The sequence below is a fragment of the Atractosteus spatula genome, chromosome 9 (genome assembly GCF_055471065.1).
Source record: "Atractosteus spatula isolate fAtrSpa1 chromosome 9, fAtrSpa1.hap1, whole genome shotgun sequence".
Taxonomy (NCBI): Eukaryota; Metazoa; Chordata; class Actinopteri; order Semionotiformes; family Lepisosteidae; genus Atractosteus; species Atractosteus spatula.
Window position 1 is genome coordinate 50,784,586 of NC_142714.1, and position 21,095 is coordinate 50,805,680.

A 21,095-nucleotide genomic window follows, 5' to 3' on the forward strand; every position below is an offset into this window, starting at 1 on the left:
AAATTATTGGCACTCTCGATAAAGATGAGCAAAAAAGGCAGTGTAAAATTAACAACACAGGAAAAATTTTGTTTTTCTATTCTAATGTAATTGTAGTTACTTCTAATGTAATTCTAACAAATTGCTCACAAAAGGTGTTTGTCAGCAGTAATTTTCTAAAAAAAGATAGGTATCAAAATTATTGGCACCCCTAAAGAGCATCAATGAAATCAAACAAAAAAAATTAGATCTGCCATTATACACGCTACTTTTTGTGTTCATCTCCATCTTAAAGAATAACATTGTAGCCTTTCATGGCTTTGTTTTACTGAGGTATAATGTGTGTAAAACCCCTTTGTCATCCATCATCGTGGGGGAGAGACAAAGAACTTGCAAATAAAAAGAGAGAAATTATTGTTGACCCTTGGAAATCAGGAGATGGATACGAAAATAAATACGACACTTACCACTATTAGGGAAATAATTAAGAAGTTTAGAAACAGCAGAGCAGTGGAAAACCTGCCTGGTACAGGACACAAGTGCGTCTTGCCCTCACGCACAGTGAGGAGGATGGCGTGGGAGGGAAAGGAAACTTAAAGGGCCACAGCTGTAAAATTACGGAGCTTGGGTGCATCTGGGGGTCACCAAGTCTCCAGATTTACAACCAGCTAATGTAAGCTCCTGGAGTTAGGTCAACAGCATTGGCCACTGGACTGGAACGTCCTGCTGCGGTCAGATGATGGACAGTCGAACATGGCGCCGGAGAGGGGCGGCGTGTTGTGTGTTGCTCCACGTCTGTCTGTCTAAAATAGACCTCTTTGGGCACGCACGCCACCCGTGGGTTGGGTGTCAAATTACGACTGTGTATGTAGAAAAGAACATCTGACCAGCTGTAAAATACGGTGGTGGATCTTTGATGGTGTGGAGCTCTTTTGCTTCTACTGGTGCTGGGGTCCCAGTTAAGGTCGCGATGAAGTCTACCATCTACCAGGACATTTTAGAAAAAAACCCTGGTTGTTAAAAGTTAAACGTGGCCACAAGAGGACCTTCCAGCAAGGCAATGACCCCAAGCACACATCAAATTCCACAAAGAAATGGTTAATGGAACTCAAATTCAACATTTTACAGTGGCCATTTAAGTCTCCGGTCTTGAGCCCATTGACAACCTGAGGTTGATTTTAAACAGGGTCCACAAGTACAGACTGAAGGATATTGGGGATCTTAAGGATTTCGTATGGTGGAATGGTATAAGATCCCTGCTAATGTCATAAGACATGATAAAAAAGGCTCTGTGCTGTTATACTGCAAGGGGAGGGTGCACATGGTTTTAAAACCAGGGCTGCTAATAATTGTGGCACTTAATTTTTTTTTGGAGATGAGTTTATAATTCGCGAAGTGTGTAGTTGTGGTCGATCCATTGAGTAATAAAAAAATAAATATATTCCACAGGTTGGAATATAGGTGTCGTTTATTTTACACAGACTTTGCTTATTTTTATCAAAGGTGCCAATAATTTTGGAGGTGAGTATACATCTGTTATCAGAATCCATAAATATTACTCTTAACCACCAGTTTAGCAGTTTTAAACTTGAATTTGGGCTGCCTGCTCCTAAACTGCTAAGCATATTCCCTAAAGTCAATAGAAAAATGCAAAAAAGATATTATCGCGGTTAAAACTGTGTGTTGCTTTACGGTATATTTGCATCTTTCCAAGTACTTAGTCTTATTCGGGTTATTTTTTGTGGTTCACACTTGAGGTCAGGCGGATATTGGCTCTTCTTCCTTGTGTTGGACTAGTTACCCCTTCTTGTTTCTGTTGGTTATGCTTGTGACCTTCCTTAACAGGAAGGGGATCAAAAGACAGTTCATATAGTTCTGCCTGTTGGAGTTATCCCTGCGGTGTGTCTGCGTATCATAACATAAAGTTCAAGAAGTCACGCGGGGGGAAGTTTTTTTATGCTACACTTCTCATGATAAAAATAAGGACCTGTAAAGTACCTCGGGTGGATCCATGCCAGTCACAAGAGTGCATCCCCCTTCTGACTTTTCACATGCTGTGCTCTTGAGATGCCCTGTCCCTCTGTGCACAACAGCTCCCCAGCAATAAACAGCTCAAACTCGCGAGTGGAATCGGCACCAACGCCCACTTGATCCAAAAGAAAGATTTCCACCTTCACCTACTGACACGTGATGAATTAAGATATGGATTAAAGGCATCAGATCACTGCAGAGATATCATTGCTGCTGTTGTTCACATTCAGGGTGGCCTGTTGGTAATGCATTGTTCCATAACTATGGTGTTACTGTTTATCTTGATTGTGCTGCCCTATAACTATGCTAAAGGCAGCTGAATTCTTTTTTTCCCCATTTTTTTCTGACCAATTTATATCACATACAGTTCAAGTTGCAATGAAACAGATTTTTTTTTACAATAATCTTAGCCACTTAGATGTGCATTATCTGCAAAGTGGATTTTCTTTTAGTGGGCTATCGTACTAAAAAAACACCATAGCAATTCAAACAATGAGGAAAAGTTCAACCAAATATATTTATGTTCAAACGACAGAAGGTAATTGTAATCCCAGTTTCTGTTCTCAAATTGTTAAGGTAATTCTGTGTACAATGATCTCTGAAAGGACTGTTCTGCAAAATGTTTTTATTCCTTTAGACTTGTGATTGGCTATGGTGTAAGAAGAAGAGACAGTCCTTAATTTATATATAAGAAGAAACACTTAATTAAGGAGATGTGCATTAAAATCTTTTTGAGCCATATCCGAAATGGAGAAAGGTTTGTGACCTTTAACATTTTAAATTGATACGTGATTGGACAGAGTTGGAAAAATGCGAACTGTCCTTGCAGGGTCTGTGGCTATATGCTGTTTGTGTGTCTGCATCTAAATTTTATTCAAGTGCGGATTATCCATACACTGAAACTGTCTGGTTTTGTATTTTACCCCTGTAAATAAATACCAAAGAAAAATCCCTTTGTACTGTCAATCTGCAGCACTCAAAAAGCTCTAAATTCATTACTTTAAAAAAAATTAAAAGCATGGGTAAAAAGCTTTTCACTTATCAGCCCCTGATTACTTTTAATTGGGCACCATTTTCTGACAAAATAGCGTGAGTGTGACTGTAGAAGTAAAGGAGATGACAGGTCTAATGACTAAGTACGTGGAAACAAACCAAGTTCTTATAGAGCTGTGATCAAGGGCTAGGAAAAGCCATCAGTGTGACAGAAAGTGGCCTTTACTCTGTCCTAATGCAGACACTAGGTTGGAGATCTTGTTCTTACTGTAGCTGGCTCTGAGGTTTTGTATGTCACTTCCCCCAAGAAACAAAATAAAAAATATCAACCTAGCGTTTGTCTGTCAACTCTTCTAGTAATCTATGTCTCTCTGTCCAGAGTGATAGATAGAAATGATAGAAAGATAGTAAGATAAATATAGGGATAAAAGATTCAGAAGCATCAGATCTGATCAGAAACCAAGCTGTTTTAAAAAAATCTTCAAGACAAAAAAAGCAATCTTGTTTACCAGTCATTTAGCTGTTTACTCAAGCTGTTAGATGATGAGTGAGTCACCGTTTAATTAACTTTTTTAGAGATGGATCACAAACAGCTTTCCTTCTCATAACGAATGAGTTATATGGGTCATGTGCGAAAGCTGTTTTTTTGCTTCTCAAATTTCCTGAATTTTTCTTTACTTAAAGAATTTAAATGTTTTCCTGCATGTTGCACTTACTTTTAGTAGTGTGGATCGTGGAGTGGAGTTTGTTTCTCATCTGTGCAATCATATAAAAATTGAAAGTTATGCTTTTTAACACAACCGTGCTAAATATAGATTTATCAATGCAGGCGAGTTATGAACCACACAATGTGCTCATGTACAAAGCTCACACAACAGTTGCAGTATTATACAGTTTTTTTGCACGCTCTTCTGCACAGTTTGACTGACTGGAAGGTGTAAAGCAGTCATGTTTTAAAATACAGTTCTCGCCAGCGTATGTTATTGAAGCTGCAGTATTATTTTTCTGTTTTTGCTTTGTGTTGAAAGGGGTTTCTGTGGGTGCCGGTCAGGTTGTGTCTAGTATGGGGGAGACACAGAGGTTGGCTGCCCCCGGTTGCTGGTCTTTCCCGTTCCTGAATAAGGTGGCTCAGTCAGATCAGTCTCAGGCTATCGGAAGTGTTTTTGTGGTTGAACCCTTTCTAAAAACCGGATCCTCTCGGACAAATCGCTCAGTGATAATTCAGCTCGTTTTCAGATTTCCGTGCCTACCAGATGGACGGAGCGTTGGATTATTAATTTTAAACAAAAGCTAAATCTTTGAATCTATTCTCAGTATCCGTCTGTCTGTCTGCTGACATTTCTTCTTCACCCTTCGTCAAAACGCTTCACGGGTCCCCGGCGTTGTGTTTATCTGACACTTTCCTGGAAACTTCTTGAATAAGAGCAGTAGGGGGGTGGACCTGCAGAGGCCACAACCCGCTCGCTTTTACTCAGGTTGTTTTCTAGAATAATCTCTGTAATCAGAGCCCCCTTTTGTTGTTCGCCGTGATTCTGCAGTACAAAAAAATCTCAAATTATGAAGCAGCCATTGGAGTTTTAATAACACTCTCCTGTAGGCACTGCTTTCCCTCCACAAATAATAACTTCTCATTCCCTAAGTAAATTGCAGTTATTTGATTCCTGTAAATCTCTGGAAGAATTTCAGAAGGCCCCTTAATGGCAGAAGAAAACTATTCTGTATCTTCACCAAAAAAACAACAACATTTACTGGCGGTGCTAAGGGAAATAAAATCTGCCAATCAACTTGAGTGTGTTTTTTTTTCCTCCCAAACTTCTAGTTCTGCTCAAAAGGACACTTTGATGTGGATTATTGAATTACAGTAGCCAAAGAATTCTTTTTGTCAGAATCAGTCAGGTTGATGGCGGGCAAAGACCACCTCCACTGCAACCCCAGAGCAGCGTGGCTGCTCACTGGTGGGGCCAGGAAGGCCAGCTGGAGGTTGTAGATGCTTCATAAGGATGTTAAACCTTGAGAGAGTGACCCTGTCGCAAATAAACAGGATGCCATTGTTCTGTTCTTTTTGGTTTTTTGATCCACTCTAGAACAGAAATATTTTTTTCCCTAAAAGGGTAACTTAGAATTAGAATTACAGTGGTTATAAGAATGAGGCAATAATGACATTACCTAACTAGAAATAGCTGTTACTTTGCACTTGAGATACTGAATTATAAAATATAAAACAGACTTTTTCTCTTTTGGTGATACATTATGTACATCAGCTTAACGTGTATTCAAATCCTATAATTTTTTGTTTAAATTTAATTCAGGGTTGTAGGATAAAATAGATAAATTTAACAAAAATTAAGAGTTGAACGATTTGATTTTTAAAAAAACGCACACTGCCTTTGTATATAATCAGGCCTGAACTTATTGGATAGTAAAGGCTGATAGACAAAGGATAATGTGATGAGGACTAGCACTGGAAAGAATTAAAATGTTCATTAAAAAATGAAATATCCAGGGCCATCTCCTGTATTGTCTATATTGGACATAGAAAAAGTCAATTCAATGTGCTGGAGACATACTCCAGAAATGAGAGTAAATCCTTTTTTTCTCAAGTCAGCAAAAAGTTAACCGTTCTCACTTAATCACCCTGTAGTCTGGCAAAGACCCCACAAATCTCTAGGAAATGTGAGTTGGGTTTGACGTAAACATTTTTACGACAGTTCCAACACAAAGAGAAGTTTGTTTGTAATGTGCTGTTTTCAGCTTCCTGGGTAGAATTGCACTGGGGATTTCAGTTTCTTCATTAAAAGGTTTAATGTCAAACTGCCCCTCAAAATGTTTACAGATAAACTGTGAAATTTGTTATGTGGGTTGAGCCCTACAACAGGTGTTCCACACGCCTTTGTCTAAATGGATTTAGGCAAGGGTGAAATGGAAAGGGGTTGTTACTAATTCCGATTTCTAATTGTTCCATTTTTTCCTTTCTGACACACAAGGGTGATGGTTGGAGGTTCCGGAACCTGGTGTAAATTATAAAGCTGAAAGGAATTTCAATTCATTTTTTTTTTACAAAAACACAGCCAGGTCATCAGCAAAGACTGTTAATTTTTATAACCTGTAATCCATTATGAGGAACCCTGGCGAAATGGGGAGAGTGAGAGAGAGAGAGAGGAGGAAAAACACAACAATGAAAACAGAGTAAAGCATTAAAGCATTAATCTATACGTTTTTTTTTTAATTTAGCCATTATAAAAATGTTCTGTGAATGTAGCATGAACATTAGCCCCCTTCTGAGCCATTATCCGGGCTGTCTGGTGTTGCAATTTCACACTTCAGTGAGTCAGACAACCAGTCTACTTGAATCTGCTTGCCCTAGATTTCACCTTATTTAGGTAATACACCAAAAAGGGGGGGGGGGGCGTTTTCTAGGCAAAGAAAGGGAATAAAAATCGGGTAGGATGGGATATTTTATGACAAATTCCGACCACGTGAAGACAGATGTCAATTCGTGGACCCCTCTGATGGGTTTGACTGAAACACTGGTGGCAAGATGTGGACGGGTGGTTGCTGGAGGAGGGGGCTGCGGCCCAAGCTGCCCCGGCCCACTGCTGCGGTTTCTCTTGAACTGCGTGATGAAATGATGGGCACGATTACGTGAGCGCGCCGGATGGACAATTACCGCGGAACGAGTCACGCGAGGTGTGAAGGTGGTCTTCACCTGCTCGTGTCCTTTACCGCGTTCACGGCAAGACGCCTTGGCTCTCTCCCCCCCGTTTCTTTTCTTATGCATGAACGACGGTGCATTGATGTAACAGCCAGACAGTGAACATATTTATTATTTATAGGGATTGGTAAAAGAATAAAAGCAAAGGGTTTGTAGTATATCGCGGTAGCCTCTCCCTTTTCTGTGACCCGCCACAGCGGCAAACTTCGATTAATAAGTACATACAAGAAACGCACGCAGAACCTCACCTAAGACCCTTCGCGGAAACCTCCTCTCACGCAAATAACCGGTTCCTGAACGTAATACGCGTCCATAAATCTTACCAGGAATCTTTGAAAACCAGCGGACGTGCGTCCGAAAGGACACTCTGTTAGTTCTAGCATAGTTCTTGCATTTGCGCCGAATGTGATATCTGCTAATGCCCACTTAGCGTCATTAAAAACCAGACCCAACTCGCACACCGTCTTCTTTAATTTATACACAGACACACGTGTAGTTATTGGAGAGAGAATTGCCCCAGTGTCCCATGGCGCAGGACGGAGGTGTTCCTGACATTCATTTCGAGTGAGCTGTTCAAGGGCATACCAAGTGAGTTGTTATTAACACGGTGTTTTGTCTGCAGATTTCTTATTGGCTTTGAACATGGGGCTTCTGTGTGTGAATGCTCGGATATGATCTCTGAAACACTGACACAGTTGCACTGAGACTCGCAGGAGTTTGCGACAAGCCAAGACTGCAAAATCTGTTTATGCGACGGGTTCTATTCAATATAGAACAAAACAGCTTAGAAAATTACCAACACGATACGAGTTAACAGACACTTATTTATAAATACCAAAGGAAAAGAAAAAAAACATCCATTACTAATTATTGAAAACGTTTTGTCTACTAATGCATATCACCCGCTTCATTTTTAGATTATAAAAATAACTTGTTGGTAGCTTAGATGATTAAAATAAACATTGACTTATATTTTATTGTTTTCGTTGTTAGTAAATCTACATCTTAAATATTTACTCCATATTATTTTATATAAATACCCTATCAAACGTAATTAAGACTAATTAAAATCCGTGGGAAACATTCCGAATAAGCCAATACCGAATAAACGCTGTAAAAAAAAAGTTGTGGAATTATATCATTTATAATGAAAACACCCAAATACATCTCACAATAAATAAGAAAAAAAATAAATCCAAGAAGTTGGACGTTGAATAAATTCACAGTAACTGAATAAGGCGCAGAAGGCGCAGAAGTGGAATTTTACAAAAAGAAATGATGTCATAGGTCACTAGACAGGGGGTATGGATTGGATTTCGCAAAGGCAAAGTTTGGGGATGTTTGAGTCTTTCTCTGTTCGCCAGAATATCATTTACGGCTCTTTGGCAAGAGGTTGCTGTCTTTAGGTAATGAAAAAGCGAGCATACCGCCAAAGGTGAAATATCCGAGAGAAACGTCTTTTAATCGGGTGTCGCAGTTGCCAGAGTTGGGAGTATTCGTGCTGTTAGCACGGGGGCTTGGACGGCTTTCACCGGGCTCCTGGTCAATTAGGAGTGAACCGAATGAGTTGCATCTTGTTTCATAAACCTTCCCCTTGGTTATGATATATATATCGATTTACTCACGTGGGTTTTGTTTTAACCATGTTGATGAGAAAAATGATTATTAGACATATTATTATTGTCGTTGTTCTGTTATTATTATTGTAATTATAATTTACGTTGCTGCCACTTTTCTTGGAAATATTCCTGAACTTGTGTTTTGGTGAGCTGGATTCATTGCTTTTAGTTCGTGGGTCTATGCCATTACCATATAAACCAGAGCCAAGTTTTGTCTTTAATCATTTCATTTATGTCACTTCAGCCCCACAGTAATTTATTCCTTGGAACGAAATAAATCGTTTTGAAATGAATTAACACATGACCAGGAATACAGACATCTTCTCCTGAGCATTGTGTCCATCCCTGAGCACAAACACCCGATGAATTTAAAGCAACACAAAAAGCTATAAAACAATAATGTTATCATCAGTATTGTGAATTATTATTATCAGTTATGTTGTATGCCATTAATACACCTTAGAAGTGTTGATACTATTTGTGATGACAAAGAAAATTAAATGGAAAATATTTTCCATTATAAATCTGCAATATTAATGTGAAAGAAAAGCCATTACTAAAATCACCTGTCCTGCGTTGTGAAAGACAATCAGCAGGGTGACTGTAGATTACCTGGACATCTATGGCTCTGACATTATCCTGGCATGAGGTTATTGTACCTGGCAGAAAAGCCAGCCATTGAGCGACACACCCTGATATACTGTCTGAAGAATAGCACCCACCTGTCCTTCTGAAGCTGTGCCACCAGTTTTCACCCCATCTTTCACCCCTTCACTTGACTTCATATTGTGACTGAAAGCAAGAGGAAACTTCAGCAAACAAAGGCAGCAGCACGTTCATTTTACACCAAAACAGATCAAGATGTTGAAGTTTTGTCTTATTTGCAAATCAGCCACAAATAATAAATAATAGGTTAAGAAGTAATACATACTCTCTATTATGTACTTGTGAGTTTTAATGTGTATAGCACTGTGCAATGTTTATTTAATTTTAGTTATCAAGGCTGAATGGTCATATGCGATTGATTTCCTTTAACAAAACAGGTTCTGAACTGTTTTTTTTTCCATATTAATACAATTTTGATGTAAGGATTCTGTTGATGAAATATTTCAATTCCAACAGTTCAAGAAGCAGCAGAGTTGGTGTCAGAGTAGAACATTATTGAATTGTTCAGGTGGGGAGCTGCGTCAGCATGCGTAGGCTGCAAAGGAACAAGTTATAGGTTTTTTCCATGCTGAAAAAAAGAAGAAAGAAAACACAGCGTTTCGGCAGTGGAGCCTGAATTGTGTTTTGTTTATCAGTTATAGGCTGGTCAAGGCAAGTGTAGGTCTTGAGAAAAAATTAATGAATAAAAATTATTTTAAAAAATTGCAATGTTAAGACGGGACTAATGATTTAATGTCTAAAATATAAATCCTTTAATTATAAATATTCAATGTGGTTTTTTAATCAATCCTCTGGATAGTAGGTCAAAGGGGTTGTGAGTCTGTGCAAACAGCAAATCATTCCTAGAAACAAATTACAATTGGTGCCTTCTGTGTGCAGATTTGTAATGTCAGCATCAGCAGAGTGGAGACAGTTCCAGACACCTACTGTAGTTCCATTGTGCAATCAAATCATCTCGGTGTGACTGGATAATATAGGCACTACGGTGTCATTGTTTAAATTGCTGGATCCAAATTATTTATTTGAAAATGATTTATTATTCAGCATTTTGTATGCTTAAAATGTCTTCAAGTTGTATACCTTTGCATGATGCATCTTAGGAATGTAAATGTTCAGAATTACAGCAACTGCCACTTGAATAATTTTTAAAAATGAATATTTAATTATCTTCATTGTACAAGAAAAATATGAAGCAACAGTATTCTACAATTCATGTAAATGACAGTCCAGTTAATGGAAAACTTAGGATGCCCATATTCGTGTACTTGTCCCATCTTATACTGACTTGTCCAGATCCTGCAACAGATTTCTTTTAGGCGCTGTAAAAATCGAACTTGCACGTCTGTAGCAGATATTGCAAATGCTCACCCCAGTAAGACATTGATGAAATTGGGCTATTTCATAGAAGAAACAACACCATTACTCTCCATTTAGAGCAGCCTCACTGACCTGCTCATCCACTGGATCATGGAGAGATTAGCGCTCGGTGTCCATCGCTTGATTTGACCCAGCTGTAATCTCATGCATGACCTTTCATGTTCTCATTGTTTCAAAGACTTTTAACTGGCTGCGGTTTCCTAGCCTAAGGAAAATACACGGAGTTGTTATTTATTCAGTGCATCATTCCCCAAATCCTTGCTCGGCTATGCACAGTGTTTTAAATTGTACGGGCATCTTCGTCTCCTTTGTGTCTGCCCTTTCCCTGGCGATTAATGCCAAAACCAGGAGAGCACAGGCATTTTATCTGTATTTTTCCATTTTTATTCAATCTAGGAATGTGTTTATCCCTATATCCCTGTATAGTACATAAAATGAGCTGTCAATGCCAATTGCTGTGAAAAGAGAAGATCTTATAAAGCCTTTATTACATCTTCTCTAGTATTTCTTGTAAATATTACAGGGTATAGTTACACTGAGAAGCTTGTAACCTTCAGGTTAAAATATATCTGTTGCAGATGTGGGAAGAAAATATGCTTAAGTATACCTTTAAAAAACCCTTGCTGAAATGTGACATAGTCATGTTGACATTGATCTCATTTTACTCTCAAAACAAGAATACCAAGGAGCAAATTCCCTCGACCCTCTTTCCATCATGATGGATTCACTTATGGTGCAGAAACTGAATGATAATAAAATTGGGAATTTCCGTGTTTTTGATGAGAGGGACACAAAGAGCATAAGAGGCAGAATATGCAACGATTTCAATATTTTTAAACAATAAGGGTAAAATTCTACTGCAGGTACTAAAGATCCGTGTCAATCTTTTCATAATCATGTTTCCCTTAAACTTCTTGTAGGATCTAACTTCTTGGGATAATTTTTTGTCATTGATGAAATTCCGGGTAATATTCCAAGTTTAAAATGAGCTACACCTTCTGAAGGCAGGCATGGCGGGAAGACGACGACGACGATGACGACGACGATGCTGCTGCTTGGGGGTTTCAGGGTTTGATTATGAGTCGGTGGGGGTTTTCTCCAGGTGTTCTTGATTCCTCTCACAAGACAGGGCTTGGCTCGGGTAGCTGATGTCTCTACATTCTACTCGTGTGTGTGTGTGTGTGTGTGTGTGTGTGTGTGTCCTGTGGTGGACTGAAATCCTCTTCTGGGCTGTAACTTCACCTCCCGAATTTTCCTGCCAGGACGGGCTTTAGGTTTTTCTGAACTGTACCAGGAATAAAAGACTTCCTTTTAAAGGCTGGACGGAACACTTTCCGAAATTATAAATGGATAGACAGTTCCACTATGGATAGGTACGATTCCCCACTCCCTTTCAGACATGAGTAATGTCTAAAGATGTCTATATAGACAACTGCCCTTCTTTAACTCTTAACCCAAACTCTCATTGTGTGGGATGAAATATCTGTGTACTTCTAATAAACTGAACCGAGGATGTAGAAGAGGGTTGGTGTCGAGGGTAAGGGTGACTAAGGTTAGACATGTGGAAGAGGTTGCCTTGTCAAGGTGACTATTTGGACTTTGGACGACAGGGGGGGAAATTTAATCCAATATACACTCATTTCATCCTGTGGATGTGTTAATCTGTAACTGGATAAAACATTTGTTCTTTGTTTTACCGAGGAAAAAGGGAGTTCAGAAAAGTAGTACAGCACTCCGTGTGTTATTTTCAGTGGCATCAGTAAGAGTGTTGCTTCATGGGATAAGGTGATGTATGAAAATGAATTTTGAATTGTGGGGAAATACTAACTTTTTTTATAACAGTGATATGTAGCGTATATGTACATCTCAGGATTAACTACAGCACCAAAATAGTCTGGTCTGTGTAGGTACAGAGAGATAAAAACAACTGTTATCTTTTCCTGTAATCCTTTTAGCAGTTACAGTTTATTAATTAGAATTGTGGCTGATCACATGGAGGATTTGTCTGTCTGTTCTCTTGCTGGATTCATTTTGCATGTCTCTCCCTGCAGTTCTGTCCCTTTTTCTGAATTTGACTTTTGCAAAAAGAGTTTTTACAACGCGCCATGTTTACTGGATATGACGCCTGAAAGGACGTCAACACACACTGCAGAAAACGTTCTGTTTCACATTGTATGGACAACGTTTAATCATGTACAGTGCATATCATTCCAGAAATGTAAAAAGGAATATATGTCCCTTTCCAGTCCAGCTCCTCAGACTCTAAAATTAGACATGAGCACGGAGCATTTAACCTTGTGAATTATAACATTTTGTATATTTATAAAATAATTTATCATCAATAAGAAGGAATTACAGAGAAAAAATACTGTTCACAAATTCAGAGTCAAGCTAAGAAATCATTAGCTGTAGAGGCATGATCCTGTTTGAGGTGGCAACATCCTATCTTTTTATCCTAATTGGTTTCAAGGGACATTTTAAAGCAGCATTCGTGTCCCACTTGCCTGTAAAGAGCTGTTTTATCGATCAACATTGAGACGTGCACACCTGTATAGTCAAGGGCATCTTGAATTTGGTAGCACGGTGAAGAGTGAGACTCCTGGGCTGGCAGCCTGATTAATTAATACTCTAAACATTTGAAGTACAAAGCACGCTTTGGAGAGATTTAAAAATGATCGTAAAATCATTATGCAATGAAAGGTTAGCGCTCAGTTTGGACTCACATTTCGGATCTAAATCAGGTGTTTCACTTTCTGATCGCAGATTAAGAATGCAGCGCTGAGAATCTGGAATAAGTGGGTTGGGGGGAAAGGAGACCCCGAGCTCTTAGAAGGCAGATTCATCGAGCTTTTCTCATTGAAGAGCGTGATTGAGATATAAAAGTTACGCGTGCAAGATGCAGGCATCGGAAAGGGCTGCCTTTCCCGGCTGCTACTCGTGTGCCGATTGTGATACCCGAGCCTCCTTTCTCAACACTCATTGTGCCTTACGTTTTTCTCCTTCCAGAAGTCTTAGTATTGCAGACAGAGTGTCATTGATTTTCAAGGTTCTTGTACAAACGATTTTACAGCCAAAACACCAGCACTGGGCTAAATACTGTGCAACAGAAGCTCAGACAAGAGATTTTTGGAAATGAAGATGTTTTACAATATGTACCTGAAAAACTATATGGTGTACTAACCAAAACTCTTGCACAGTAGGTGTTGTTGGAGCAGCAGGGCGATTTTGGAAACAGACGGCCGGTGAGAATAGTTTTGTTGTCTGTCGGTCTCATCAGCTTTTGCAGAGGGATGAGCGCTTGCAAATTCAATCAGCGGACGGACAGTGATGAAGACTTTCCCATGGTTAATGACTGGTCAGTAATTACTAAACTAATCTCAGGATTTCCGAGCGTCCTTTTACGTCAATTTAGGGTTTTACAAATCCAGCGTTCCAGTTGAAGGGGTTAAGATATTCATTGTTTTCTTTCGTTTTTGTTTTTTTGAATATTCATCCCTGACCAGCAATTATAAAGGAAGGGGTACGAATAAAGTATTGATCTGTCTGCCCATCCCTCGAGGCTCTCCATTGAGCCCAGCGGGACTTCTTTCGGGACAAGACACAAAAGACGCGAGGCGCTCTTTCAGTTGCAAAAATTAGCTCAGGTCGACGTTAGAAGAACGCGGATCGAGCTAAACCGCTGAACGTCAGGCCTGCTGTAATGACGTTCGCATCGCACACCTTGCAAGAGATGGGTGATGAAAAGGCAAATAAAAAAAAAAACATGTAAAATCTAAAACCCAGGCGAATGGCTTGGATGTAAGAAGTATGTTGGCTTTCATTTCGCTCATGTTCCAAACTCGCGTGTAGAGGGATTGCGCTCACACCTATTGTGGTGGTAACCCGTTTGCATGAATTTCCGGTATTTCTCACTGAGTTAAACTTCTTGGCTCCTTCTCGTCCGTCCCAAAAAAATGAAAGCAAGTGAACGAAATGAATATTTTAAATCTTGTGGGAAAACACGAGAAATATCTGCTCTGAGAAGAGTTCAAAGAGGGGAAAACAACACAGGACGGCGCCACATTCCCAATCTGTGCGACAACCTTGCAAAATGGCAAAGTCGAGTTTGGCTTTATCTGATCAGATACCATCACCCATTAACCTGGCCTCACTCGCCGTCGACTTGCTCCTTGGCCCTGGTCTCGTGTTGTCCACTGCGGAGGGGGACTTGACGTTTACACCTGGGACCGCAGATAACGCGGACAGGGGAAATGAGAAGCAAGGCAATTGCTCATTAATACGTCTTTCATTAGAGTTGAAAATGAGACCATCAAACTACAAAACGCCATTGTAAGACCTGCTTGTATTGCCATGGCTGAACATCTGCTTGTCTGAATAAAGCGCACCGCTTCGATTTCCACACTTGGGATCCATTAAGTTCAACTCATATGCCAGCTCTGAGGATAAATTCATCACGTTTTTGACACCTTCCCATATGCTAAGGAATTAAAAGTGTCTCTTGTTGGGCATAAAATTTATTATCAAAGGATTCTTCAGCATTTCGCGAAGAAAACAACATTATTTCTAGGTCGGGCTAATTGAGAACTCCCCATTATGAAATTCACGATAGTGTACCGTTACAACGATAAGTTTTTTTTTTTTCCCTTACAGACGAAACAAAAAACTTCAGAACGCACCCTAACACGTGTGTATCCGTGTGGGGGAAAACTATCCCTGCAATATTGTGATGTTTATTAAAATGTGTGTCACAAATACAATCACCAAAAGCGATTGGTTAGCATTTTTTTCTTTATTTTTAGCCCCAGAAGAACCTTCATACTTCCACTAACAATTTAATGCAGCCTTAATCGCTTTTTGTCATATGACGTTTACATCTGACAACCGGTACAATCCACATAGTTAACGTCTGGTTAATTTATCGCATAAATTAGAACTAGCACGAGAAACGTTTCTTCAGTGCGTTGTGTGGGCCGCTGTGTTGTCCGGAGTGCCGAAGTAAGCACATTGCAGGCTGTAATCTAGAGCTCTTGGTCCTGCAGTTCAGAACTGATCTCCATTAAAATGTGCACGTGTCAGGTGTTGCCTTTTGGGGAGACTCGAGTTCGGGGAATTATTAAGTCTCCAGCTGTTGATATTATTGTGGTATTGCTGCAGTGGTTATATTTCAAGGAGAAAAGAGAGAGGGGGGAGGAAAAAGTGTCAGGCATTTTACAACCGCCTGCCTGGAGAGAGAAGGAAGCGGACAGAGTCAAAGAATTGAGTCATCTGTGAGGTCAGGGCAGCAGACTTCTCGGGGAAAAAAACCCCCAAAACTTAAAGCCAGATCAGAGATGTCGTAAAACAACAAAATGCATTTATTTTTCCTCGTTGTGGCAGTGAATTGCATTTATCAGATTCTTGCCGGGGTTTTTTTTTTCTTATGAGGGTTCCTGGTTGTTTAAAAACTTACACAAGCAAATCACTAGAACGGCCAGACGAGAGCAGTGCAATTCAGTATTATGACCGCATAAGAGATCGGATGTATTAAATAAATAATACATTGTAGTTCATAGTACCGAAAGTGTATGTTTGCAGTTTAATAAAGTTTTAAAACATTGATCGTCGCGTTTATGTGATCGGGGAAAGGGTTTGGTAGAGAACAGACCCTATGATACTTTATAGTTATTTTAAACTTCGTGCTTAACAATCGATCGTGGTTTAAATTGGTATGTAAATTTTCCTAAAGACCCCATCTACAGATCTTTAATCCTGTTATTGAGCTAAATGACAATGCCATTGTTTTTTCTCTAAATTATTTAGCATTACAATTAACCTGCAACAGGTCTCCATAAAAGATTTTAAAGAGGCATATCCTGGATTATTATTCCCATTAACTTTTTGCATATTCACCACTTTCCCGCTGGTTTGAAGGTGAAAACAAGCATCAGTAATGAACTAAGCATTTCCCCGATTGTGTCAGACTACAAAACAATCAATCGTGTAATGTCATCATAAAAATACAAACAAACCAAAAACACGTTTCTTTTCGCACTAGTTTAAATCACACACACGTGTAATATGTAAAATGATGTACGAATTTAAAAGCTGGAAAGACATTCTTAAAGAGGAAAAGCTGCAGCTCAGAATTACCTGTTGATAATCTTTCACAAAATTCGGTGTTGGTTGCCTGATGGTTATTTGGAGAAGACGGAGCTAAAAAAAAAACCCCAAACTTAAATAGGAAAAAGCTAAAAAATATATTTTTGTTTCCTTACTTCCGATGTGAACAGAGGAACTTGAGAAACGGTGCAGTGCTGAAAAAAGACACTGATATCCACGAATTTCTAGAAATATGTACAAGCTGTACAGGGAGTATTTAGTGAGAATTTAGTGGAGTCTCAAATTTCTGCCTTGGATACGGACGTAATTCTATCCCAGCTACAGCGCTCAAACGTTTAAGCAACTTAAGAAAGCCCCGGTTTTAAAACGGTTCTCATATCGTCCTTCAAAATCACGAAAAATATCTGATTGTAGTTTTTAAGGTAGACGTATATGACCATTTCCTCTTCTCAATCAAAGTGATAATACTTCCACTTTTCTTTTAATCTTTTTTTTTTTTTTTACCGCATCAAAAGGACGTAAAGAACGTCTTAGCAAGCCCCCTGTTCGCGGCAGACTTTCCTGGAGAAATTCGCTGCCGAAATCGCAAATGGTCCCCGACGCTGTTTGAAGAGTAGCTGGCCAGCTCGAGCCCATGGGATTTTTGTTTTTCACTTTATTGACAAACGGGATTGGTTTTCAGTTCCAATACGCAGTCCAGCACATTATAAAGGAAAAAGAGAAAGACCTTCTCTACCTGTTGAACCCCCACCTCTTTCGACAACACCAGAGTTACCTCTCTAATTTTCTGCAGAAATGTGAACGCCAGGCGCAGTGTGTGAAATATGCAGTACATACATAGTGGAGAGCAGCATTTTTTTCTGAAGACAATCAGTCGTGTGCTCTTAGAGGTAATAAGGCCCCCACCTCTTCAAAGAGGAAAGATGAGGAGAATGTCTGAAAAAGGTGATTGGCAAACTAAATTAATTGTTATTTCAACACCGCGTGCCTTTAGGAGACAATAAGAAAAATGGGTCTTAGAATAAATGTATTAGGCTACCATAACGCACCCAAAAAGGTTGTAAAATAAGTTTAATGTCCGTCTTTCACACCCTTGGGTGGTAAAATAGTGTGGGTACAGGCCATTTCATAGATGCACAGAGGTAGTACTATACTGCACAACCCGAGGTGCTGCAATAATTTATGACTCCAGAAGCACACCCGACCTGGTCGGCCACACACATGCTAGGACTAGTGGTTCGGCCGCGTCTGCAGACAATATTAATAAGCGCCTAAAATATTACACCTGGAAGCAGCCTGCATTCTATTTTCCTTCCGTTTATTTTAGATATCCAGCCTTTAAAGTTCATCTGGCCGACAGAGGGTGCCGTGAATGTTACTCTTGTTAGTTTTTGGAAAAAAAATGGTGTCCCAGATCAGATGTATCCTATAAACCGAGACTTAATTAAGAGAGCAAGCAAGAAGAACTAAACAGACAAGTACGACAGAATTGTTTTTAATTCCTATAGTTTACATGGTATTCTTTTCGCAAAAGGTCTAGGCTATCCCAGAATAGAACACGGCACTTGTGTCAGTTTAAACCATAAACAACAGCGACAATACTCATTTCGTCCAAGGTAGTCGCACATGTTAAAATATGTTGCCAGCAAGCAGGCGAGAATGTGATTTACACTCGTAAACCACTAAGATTTTCTTATGCAAAGGGCGTCGTTTATTTTGTTCCTGTTACTAGAAAATGCGAGATCTGTACTTTCAAGTGAATGTTAAAAAAAACCCAAAGAAAATGTGCAAAGTAAAGGGGTACCGAAATTTTAATCCACAACTGTTAAAGAGTCTTCATTTTTGCAGAAAAAGATTCTTGATGTTTTAGTAGAGAATCTAGTACCAACAGATCAATATTTTATGATCAAGCTGCCAGAAACGTGATTGCGGATTTCTTATCGTTAAAGCTCATTTTCTCGGCTTTTGAACAGAGATGCAGTTAAAATATTTCATGCTCGGTCAAACTCAAAGTTGATGTTACTAATAGGCTACTAATAAACGTCGATTTTGCAACAGAATGCTTAAATAGCTCACATGTTTTATACATTAATGAAATTCATCTAATTTTAGCATTTCGTTGATCCTGCAAGATTTTTTGTCCTTTATTTCCTCGTAACAATGACAAATACCGTTATCTCGTAAATGGCAACAGTTATTATTTTATGTTAGTTCTATGAAACTATGTGAACTGTACAGATAGTCTGTATAAAACAATCTTTTCTGTTTATAAAAGAAAAACCTGTTAACACCAGTGGAAGACGCCATTCAGACTTTTCCAAATAGTCTGATGCAACTTTGCATAGAATATGACACAGGAAATGAATTACACATGTTAGTTCACGGATTTCATAGCTGTTCAACTAACATAATCAGGAACATATTTTGCAGTAACATAATTTTATGGTAAAACCGTTTGTTTGTTTTTCTGGGCCAAAAGATCGTGGGTTTTTTTTATTTCGAACATTGGAAAGCTGATGGTAAATCAGAGTGGCAGTGAGTTGCACGCATCGTCTCTGGACACCTGAAGGTCTACTCACTAGTGGCAAGGCGGGCCAGAGCGACACGATTTAGCCACTGACTTTATTAGCGCCCCATAAACTCGGTTGCGTGACAAAAAGCGTTCGGAACATGCTTGCTTCGGTTTATCCTCTTAGTCCGCGCTTCCCTGCTTAACTAACAAATGCTATCTGATTGAGGAGACGGGAGGAGGAGATCTGGGGATTGTCTATCAGTCTAGCGAATCGGTGTTAATTCATCCTAACCGCTGGACATTTGAGAATTCTGGGTCTTGAAGGAATGTAGCCCGCTCCTTACGTTTTGTGGGCTAGCCTGGTGTAAGTGAATGTGAGAGAAATAACTGTTAAACATGATCGTGCACGGGTTACACCGACCAGCGTCCATGCGCTATATATATATACACACAATGGAAAAGTAATTTTAAAATGCAGTATCTTAAAGAGAAGTTTACACAACTTCTGCACGGTCTTCTTCCACACCCCACCGTAGTTTTCATTAAAAAAAAATGTTTGCAAGGTTGCATGAAACCTGGGGCCGTGTGCACGCTACCAGTCAAAATGTGCACAGGCGGGCGCTGCCGTAGACTACATTGTTACAACGCTAAAGCTGCGGTCAACATCATTACTGACAAGCCGCGGCTCCTAAACACTTAGACCACGTGACTGGCAGCGCTCTCTAATCCCCTTTGAGCACGCACAGAAAGCAGCCTTTTGGAAAAGACGGGCCTTATCCGCAGAGATGGCTCATCTCCTTGTGATACAACTAACTTTAATGTCGATAAACCAATAAAATATTGCTCTCGGCTTCTTTGGTTTACCACTAAACTGTTACAACAAAGACTGTTTTAGTCGCCCAAGTTCACTTAGGATTTCTATTGTGGCTCAGCGGGGTACCTGGCGCCATCTTGTGACGTCATTGGGTTCGTCAAAGAAGGAACTTGAACTGCCGGAGAAGATAATAGGGCACGCCTGCGCAGAAGGGGGAACCCGGGGTTTAAATAAATTCTTAATACTGTTTGTATCTGAAGATGGGGGTGGGGGTCTGTGGGGGTTGGGATGAAAAGACAGCGAATTACGGAAATGTATTGAACTGAATCGTAACGTTGCATCTGCCAGGGAATAAACGTGCACGAGGAATATTTGCTTGCTTTAACTTTCTGCATGTTCCGACCAAGTGTTGGCAATTAAGATAATAATTAAAAACTAGTTCTAAGTGGCGTATTTCAATAATAGATCGGAATAACGTGTCGAAAATAGCCTATTTAAAACAGATTATCACTGGTAATGATGTCTGTAACACTCTCCACAGATTTACACTCAGATTGTGAACTTGAAAACACCAGAGACGTGCTAAACTGGAGCGTTGAATTGTATTTATGGAGAGGGTCGCCATGACATGAACTACCTCGAAGGTTTAAAATAGGTGCAACTGGCATTAAACATTAATAGCACGTGTTTGTTATATTTAATAAACATAAACTTTTTATACATTTGTCAATTGCTCTTACTACACCGAGTCTACCCAAGACTACACATAAACAGGTGGGCACGTTCTGTTTCAGATAACTTTCAGAAGGTGGTGTTCGTTTCGTGTTGTCATGCACTGCATTTTGCCTCACTGTACGTGAAAGGGGGTTTCGTGTTTTTAAATATTCACATTGCATTTCCCCCAGCTTCTATGTTAAATGTAAGTCGATATTCAGTCTATTCTTAATTCCTAATTCCTAAACTATTATTGACAGACGATAGCCTCTTAAAGATGGCAGAAGAACGTTTGTCGAGACAGATTTTCCTATTTCCGTGATTGCGAGATGTGCGAGATTCACAGCTGTTGTCTAACAGTGAACTGGCATTTGGAAGAAGTTTTGATTTTAAACATTAATATATTATATTCCAGTGTGTGCGTGCCATGCCCCCTCTGATATTTATTATGCAGCACATTTCGGTGGTTTACTTTTGTGTACACTGACACCCAAAGCCAGGCAAACGATCTTGAGGAACTTGACTTTCTATCACTCTATAAACCTGTCGCGAGTCTTTCATTATTACAAACAATAATAT

At 39.5% G+C, this 21,095-nt stretch overlaps 1 long non-coding RNA gene across 1 annotated transcript in view; it reads left to right on the forward strand.

Annotated features, from left to right (window-relative positions):
* LOC148828808 (uncharacterized) overlaps positions 1-21,095 on the forward strand; it is a 95,446-nt gene that overhangs the window by 42,697 nt on the left and 31,654 nt on the right. The gene's annotated exons all lie outside the window — the stretch shown is intronic.